Here is an 8744-nt window from a genome sequence, read left to right on the forward strand (position 1 = left end):
AACCAAGACATGGGAACAATCTAGGTGTCTGTGGATGGGTGAATAGAGAAAAAAAATGGGGTACATATTTATACGAAGAAATATCATTCTGTCTTAAGAGAGAAGAAAATCCTGCTGTTTGCAACAATGTGGAAGAACTTGGAGGACGTTTGGCTAAATGAAAGAATCCAGATACCAAAAGGCAAAAAATGCATGATCCCACTTATAATGTGGCGTCTAAACTAGCTGAACTCACAGGGTAGAAAGGTGGTTGATGACCAAGGAGTTCCTGCCATGGCTCAGCGGAAACGAATCTGACTAGCATCCATGGGGATGCAGGTTCGATCCCTGACCTTGCTCGGTGGGTTAAGGGTCCAGTGTTGTCGTGAGCTGTGGTGCAGGTTGCAGACGTGGCTCGGATCTGGCATTGCTGTGGCTGAGGTGTAGGCCAGCGGCTACAGCTCCGATTCAACCCCTAGCCTGGGAACCTCCATATGCCAAGGGTGCAGCTCTAAGAAAGGTGGTTACCAGAGGTTTGCTGGGGATGGAAGAGTGGAGATGGGAACAGCGGGAAGATATTGCTCAAAGGGCACAAAACTTGGCTAAAGAGGATGAATACGTTCTGGGGATCTAATGTATAGCACGGTGAATATAGTTAACAAGACTGTATTGTACACTTGACATTTGCTAAGAGGTCGATCTTCAGTGTTACAAAGGTAACTATGTGAGGTGATGGCTGTGTTACCTAGTTTAATTGTGGTGATCATTTCACAAGGTAGGGACACATATATCAAAACACCACACTGTGTGCCTTAAACAGACACAATTTTAAAAGAGATAATCATTGCTATTTATGGCTTTACAGTAACTTTTGTTTTCTTTTTAATTTAATTTAATTTTTTAAAATTTTTTGGTCTTTTTGTCCTTTTTAGGGCCACACCCGTGGCATATGGAGGTTCCCAGGCTAGGGGTCTAATCTGCCCATGCCAGAGCCACAGCAACATGGGATCTGAGCCACATAATGCGACTTCCACCACAGCTCATGGCAATGCAGGATCCTCGACCCATTGAGCAAGGCCAGGGATCGAACCCGCAACCTCATGGTTCCTAGTCAGATTTGTTTCTGCTGTGCCACAGTGGGAACTCCAATTTAATTTTATTTTATATTGGAGTACGGTCGATTTGCAATGTTGTGTTAGTTTCAGGTACACAGCAAAGTGAGTCAGCTATACACATACACATACCCATTATTTTTCAGATTCCTTTCTCATGTAGGTTATTACAGAATATTGAGTAGAGTTCCCTGTGCTTTACAGTAGGTTCTTGTTGATTATCTATTTTATATATAGTAGTGTGTAAAATAACACAATCTTTATTTGTCAATTCTACCTCAATAAAGCTGAAATAAACCAAAAATTTCCAGAGCTCCCAGATCCATGGGAAAAAGCGAACTTCCTCGTGAATCATACGGCCCTTCCCATTCCGTCTCCTCTGCCAGCACCATCTCAACGGTCCCATCTGTGCAGCAGATCAAAGCCCCTGCCACACGTGCACCAGTCCTTAGCTGGACACTCAGGCCTCTAAGCCTTCTCCCTGGAATGGCCTTACCTCCTGCTCTGATTGGCAACCTCTTTTCAAGAGTCAACTTAAATATCACTTCCTCTGAGAAGTCTGCACTCTCCATGACCCACTGTAGAGGTGCTGACCTGCTCCTGTCTCCCTGGAGTTTAGTGTCTGTCTTCCCCAGTAGACAAGCAGCCCTCAGCAACAGTAGCAAGATTCCCTGGCATGTTACACTGGGGCCTGAGCTGTGTAGCAAGTAATCTGCACTATTAATAGTAAAAGCACCAAAGTTTCCAAATGAGCTGCTTTTGTTATAAATTGGAGTGGATTCAAGGTTATTCTTATAATAATGTCATTTTCACTCACTTGCATGTTTTTCTGAGTAGGCGAGAAAGGGGCGGGGTTGTAGCGGCTTGCTGATAATTGTTCCGAGTGTTAAAGGAAAAAGATTAGGATGGGATCAGCAGATCTTGAGATGCATTAGGGGCCATGGAAAATCTGTGATGCAGGGAGGGGTGCATGTGTGCCTGGAGAATTTATTATTTGAATGTGGGTGGGGGTGCTTTATGTATTCATGTTCAAAAAATACCCTGGATTAGAGCAACAATTATTTCTACCATATTGAAATTAACTGCGATAAAGATGGAACAATTTGGAAAACAGCTGATGTAATGTTAAGGGGGGGGAAGCAGTCTCAATCTACAAGTATGTTATAAGCCTATAAAAAGTCAATGCAAATCACAGAGGAAGGCAAGCTAAGAAACAGAAAAGCTCTGATTTGTGAGTGGTGAGGTTTTAGGTGAGTTTTTTCTTTAATGGATTGAGCAATATCTCTACCTTATAGACCCTTCTCCGGGGGTCTACCATCACCCAAGCTGGACAGTGTGTGGTAGCTGTTACCAGCCCCTCTGTCCAGATCTTCAGAGGATAACAGACCACTCCTTCTGCAGCCACTAGACCTGGTGCCCACTCTCCTCAAAGGGACAGCTGATACAGAACGCTCCCTATTGATCATCCTTGTTTAATCAGTCATCAACCCAAGTATAAGCTGTCTAGCCATCACTTTGCTAATGTTCCAGCCTTTCCATCAGGCCCTGGACCTCCCTGCCTTTGGCCGAGCCCCTGGCCTCCCAACTCCTATGACTGAGCTCTTGGGAATTGCTTGTGCCACAACTTCCAAACCACCTGAGAACTGCCACTTTTCCTCCTTGTGTTCCTCCCCACTCCTTCTGCTTAATGAAGCCTAGCTGGCCCTGAGGACACCACACACCCTGCACCATCTCTGGTCATGGTAGTTTTAGGGTCAGATGGTTCATTGCTGTCTGTGTTCCCAAATGCTGCTTCCACAATATTAGTTTTCTGCCCTTTGAGGGCCATGCTGTTCAGCTCCACTGCTCTCTTCCTCCTTGTTGCCATCATCATCTAGCCCATCACCGTGACCTTCATCCATGGACTTGAGTACCTGGCTTATCATCTTCCTTCACCCTCTCATCTTGCTTTCTACCTGGTTGACTTCAGTATCTGCATGGACGTCTCCTCCAACTCCATGGCCCCAACCACTTCTTTCTTTTCCTTCCCAGTTAAGCTCCTCCAGAGAGTGGCCTCTACTTACTGGCTCCCGGTTTCTTACTCCCCTATTCCCTCTTCAGCCACTCTAAGCAGGATGCTGGCCCTAAATGCCACCAGAACATCTCCCGTTTAAGTCACCGATGACCTCCTTGTCATCAGATCCAAGGGACGTTTTCCCAGCCTCATCTTACTTGCTCTCTCAGCAGCAGCTGACACTATGGACCATGCACTCCTTCTGGAAACCCTTCCCTTGGCTTTAAAGACAAAATATTCTCCTGGTTTCTTCCCTGATCTCCCTGTATCATTTGTGGGTCTACCCTTCTCATTCTCACCATCACAAGCTGAGGTTCCTCTTCCTACGTGAGCACATCCTTACCCACAAACAGAAGTCCTTGTAGGGAACATGGAAATTTATGCCTTCAGACTTGACTTATTCTTCTGAGTTCCAGCCCATAGCTCCAACTTTTGATACTACCATGTGGAAGTCTCAAAGTTAGTTCAAAATCAACAGGTCCCAAATCATACCCCCCATACAAACACACACACACACACACACACACTCTCTCTCTCTCTCTCTCCTCTTGCAGTGTTTTCTTAGAGGATGTACCACTGCTCATCTCCTTACACAAGTCAGAAATCTCAGTTATTTTTTGGTATTCTTTGTCTTTTACATCTTTTTTTTTTTTTTTTTTTTTGATCTTTTTGCCATTTCTTGGGCTGCTCCTGCGGCATATGGAGATTCCCAGGCTAGGGGTCAAATCAGAGCTGTAGCCACCAGCCACAGCAACGTGGGATCCAAGCCGCGTCTGCAACCTACACCACAGCTCATGGCAACGCCGGATCCTTAACCCACTGAGCAAGGTCAGGAATTGAACCCACAACCTCATGGTTCTTAGTCGGATTCGTTAACCACTGTGCCAGATGGGAACTCCTGTCTTTTATATCTTATCTTTTATTTATCACCAAGGACTCCTAAAAATTTCTCAAATCCACTTATTGCCCTTGATCTCCAATTTAATCCCCTAGCCCAGGTCAACATTATCATTTGCAAGGACTACTGTAAATACTTGGGCTATCTCATATGTAATCTGGGTCCCTCCAGGGGTCTACAGAGCATCTGTAGGCATATTTTTGAAGTAGTCATTTAACTATGCTGAACTATACTTAAAACCCACAATGACATTTCATCTCCTTAGGACAATGACAAAACCCGTAACATGGCCTCTAGGTTACTTTTTTTCTGTCCCCTCATCCTATTTTCCCCTCTCTAGCTTTCTTTCCTTCCCTGTTCTCCCTGGTTCCCTCTTGCTCCAAGGCCTTTGAACGGCTGTTCCCTCTGACTGGAATATTCTCCATACATACCCTGGCTTAGTTAACTTCTGCTTATGCTTTGTATCAAGCAGGGCAAGCATCTTCTTGCTTCAGCATAAACATTGCTTTCTCAGGGAAGTCTACCCTGTCTGCCCCGAAGACGTCACATTTCCTATAATAAGGTTTCCTAACTCCATGTATGTAATTCTTCATGGCACTATAGCAGTAGACAGTCATATGCATCATTATGCGATTTGAGTAGCAGCTTTCTCTTCCCCACATTAGAGTTCCATGGCAGGGAGTAGGGGGTGGGCAGAAATCATGCCTGATTTTGATCAACATTGAATCTCCAGCACAAAATACAGAACCAGAACACCCCAGTAAAGTAACCACTTCCGTCACTCCTATTTTTTGCAGCTTTATCCTTTTTCACAACAGTATAATCACTTTATCCTTTTTCACAACAGTATAATCACAGGTACTTGTTTATTTGTTTATTTCTCTCACTAAATAGAAAATTTCACCAGGACAGAGAATTTGTTTGTCTCCGATGGATTTTATTCTTAGCACCTAAAACAGTGCCTAGTATGTGGTTTTCCATAAGCAGTTTTCTGCACAAATAGGAAATGTTTAATAAATATTTGTTGAAAGGATAAAAGTATTTTTCACAAAACAAAAACAATGACCCTCTCCAGCAACAGTATGGGATTTAATTAGCTCATCTAGCTGTTAAGTACTTTCATGCCTGCATCTGCCATAAATAAATCCATTACGTACAGTTATAACAATAACTACCAAACTCACTACCTACCATTTCAATAACTGACTAATCAGCTGGCCCCAGAAGAAGAAATTCAAATAGTGATAAACACCCCAGTCACAACTGCAGTGCATTATTTAAGTAAACCTTGAGTCCTGGCTTGTCTTCTCTAAGCTATGTGTTCTCTCCTTTTCATAGGCATTGCCGAGCTGCCCTTCAAATGGGTTTTACTAATATTCACAGCTGCTGGTGGAAATGGAAAGGCTCATTTCCCCAACAGGGTTCCTGCATTTTTCAAAGAACAAAACTGAGTGAGGGTGGATTGAAGACGGTGGAGGGCAGAGGTAAGTAAGCCTCTGATATAGGAGGAAGCCTCATATCTAGGAACTGAAGTTCTAGGGGAGAACACTGAATCTGCTTTCGTGGCATGTGCCACAACAGGGCAGGGAAGAGAGAGGCTCGTGATCAGGCTCCCATCATCCCAGTTTTTCCAAAACCTTACTTTGTGGCTTCCTTCAGGGTTGGTCAGAGAAATCTAGGTCACTTGTGCCACCTGCTGTCTAGATTTTGGAATGACATGCGGATGTCAATGCCTTGGAATTTTTGTTTTAAGCAATTTCTACCTAGCCCATTCCCTATCCGTGACTTTCTTTCCCTTTTTTTTTTCATACAGCACACCTTCTGAGCTATCCATGGACACAAAGGCATGGCTTGGGAGGCTTCCTTTGGGAAAACTGGGGCTCAAAACCTCCACCCGCTGTTCTTTTGTTTTGTTTTGTTTTGTTTGTCTTTTTTTTTTGCTATTTCTTGGGCCACACCCACGGCAAATGGAGGTTCCCAGGCTAGGGGTCGAATCGGAGCTGTAGCTGCCAGCCTACACCAGAGCCACAGCAACGCGGGATCCGAGTCGCATCTGCAACCTACACCACAGCTCACGGCAGGCAACGCCTGATCATTAACCCACTGAGCAAGGGCAGGGCCGAACCCGCAACCTCATGGTTCCTAGTCGGATTCGTTAACCACTGCGCCACGACGGGAACTCCCACCCACTGTTCTTACTTCTATCCATGTTTCGATTCAATGAGCTATCATATCCCTAAGTAGGCCCTGAAGCAACCAAGACAATGAGGTGCGATTCTTCTCCACAAGATTGCGTAGTCCGGTGAGGGAGTCAAACACAGGGAAGCAAATAATTACAATGCCAATGTCCTGATATATAAGCAATAGAGACTTGAAGGGACGTGAATTCCCCCAGTGGAACCTGGAGGGCTTCAGAGAGGAGATACCATTTACCTATGCTCTGGGGACCAGCTAGCACTCCCAGGTGGAAAGGAAGATGGCCACGTTGGCAGATAGAATGGCATGTCCAAAAGGAGGGAGGCTATAGCCTGCTCTGAGAGTGGCAAGAATTTGGTAACTACTGTTAACAGCTTATCATAGATCCTTTCAGGTTTTTCAAGATACATTTTTATGTGTATATTTGTGGGTGGATGTGCATCTATGACTTATTTTCGTTTCACTAAACATTGTATTTTAGACATTTCTCCATGCTGGTAAGTCAAGACCAGACTTGTTCTTTTAACCTCTGCACGCTATTCCATCGTGTTCATCTATCATAGTCCCCCTTTAGTGGACATTTTAGGAGGTTTCCAGTTTTTCACCTTGTATTCCGTCTTTATGAACATGTGCAAGGATTTCCTAGGTGGGAAAATTTACATTTTGACTGATATTACTTAAAGATCTTCCAGAAAGATTCTATTCATTTACATTCCTTCTAACGGAGTAGCTAAAGTAAGACATATAAGCAAGTCCTTCAAATGTTTTCCCTTCTGATTCAATCCATGTGCAGAATGTTTTTCTCCCTAAAATTATGAGCCTGATAGTAATCCTATATGCATGGACTGAGTTGCTTTTTATGTAGTCATGGCAACACCCTCCAAGATTGTTGGTGTCAGTCCCACTTTACAGATGACAAGACACTGAGGCTCAAAGGAGTTGGGCTTTATCCAGTGCCGCAGGTAGTAGAATCAGAACTAGAACTCAGCATCCAGAATCCAAAAGCCCTTTCTACTACTCTGTTGCTAGGCAACACTTCTCCCTTTCAATTCCTGTGCCAATGCTACTTGTTGCCATGGTACTGCTGGGACAAGGAGCAGTAAGTTGTAATTAAGCAGTGAGCTAGAATCTTTGCTCCTAGCAGAAAAGGGTCTTTATGCCCTTTCCTGTGGGTGGACAGAGAGGGGCAACGGGATGGAGCTGGCTTGGTATCGCATGGATTTCATGGGGTACAGATGTTTGTCTTCATGTCTGTCCATGTGAAACCCCATTGCCCAGGAATGCATGGGCAGGAGTGCTGTGTGGGATCCTTATCTTCATGCTATCTTGTCAAAAATCAGCATCTGTCTTCAGTGTATACCTCTTTACTCAGCCTAGAAGAAAGGGGGCATCGTTGTAAATGACAGCATTCAGGAATCAGACAGCCCTGAATTCAAAGGCTATGTCTGCCACTTTCCTGCAAGTCACCTACATTTTCTGATTCTCAGTTTTCTCATCTGCATGAAGACAGTCACGCTCATCTCATAAGGTTCTGAATGTGACCGAATGTGATAAGGAACCCCAATCACATAGCCAAATGCCCAGCATTCACTGCCATTTATTACGTGATCAGTACATATAGCCAACGTTCACATTGTAATTTTCATCGCCCACCCACCCATGCGTCTTTGGACGCTTTGCAGTAATCAAAGGGGTTCCGAAGCCTCTCTAGTATTTCATCACTCAACACCAAGCAGTGGGATTTTGAAAGCTCGTCATGTTTTTGTCTTTAGACAAGAACACTCACAAACAGATTTTTTTAAAAATTGGCTCTAGTGAAGTTCTAAACCTCAGAAATGCATTATCTGCCCCAGAAATGAGTCATCTGTAGTAGGAGGAAAAGCAAAAATGTTTTTCAAAGACGACACAATGGAAATTGCAGAATTCGAATTACGGCAATTGCCTTTACAGCTGAATCCAAGGAAATTTTTTTTAAAAATTTCATTCACTTGACTTTCTGAACATCTGTGGTATGTCAGGCCCCATGCAAAGGGTAAATAGATGAATAGAATGTGGCCCTTCCCCAGGGAGCTCACGGATTAGCCGGGGAGACAGGTATTTATAAAGATTACAGCTGTGCGAAAGCTGCTATAAAGAAGTCTGTGGATGGTATTGCGGGGACTCAGTGCAGGAAGTCCTTAACTGGGCAAGGTGAAGGGAGCGGAGGGCTAGGAAACACTTCACAGAGCTGGGACCAGCTGAGTAGGCAGACAAAGGGTGATTTAGGCAGAGAGAATGATGGGGAGCAGGAGAGAGCATGGGGTGCAGGCTGCACACAAGGAGGGGTGGGAATGATACCCACGAGGCAGGTGGCTGCAGCAGCCGGTTACTCTGCAGCAGCAGGTCTGGCCTTGCCCTGTGGAACCCCCACCCTGGAAGCACCCCTGCCTGCTCCCTTTCTTGCAATGCTCACAGCTTCAGGCCTGAGCCTCCTATTTTTTCCCCCATCTCAGCTCCCCACCTGCTC

Source organism: Sus scrofa, chromosome 2, assembly GCF_000003025.6.
Source record: "Sus scrofa isolate TJ Tabasco breed Duroc chromosome 2, Sscrofa11.1, whole genome shotgun sequence".
In the NCBI taxonomy this organism is placed as follows: domain Eukaryota; kingdom Metazoa; phylum Chordata; class Mammalia; order Artiodactyla; family Suidae; genus Sus; species Sus scrofa.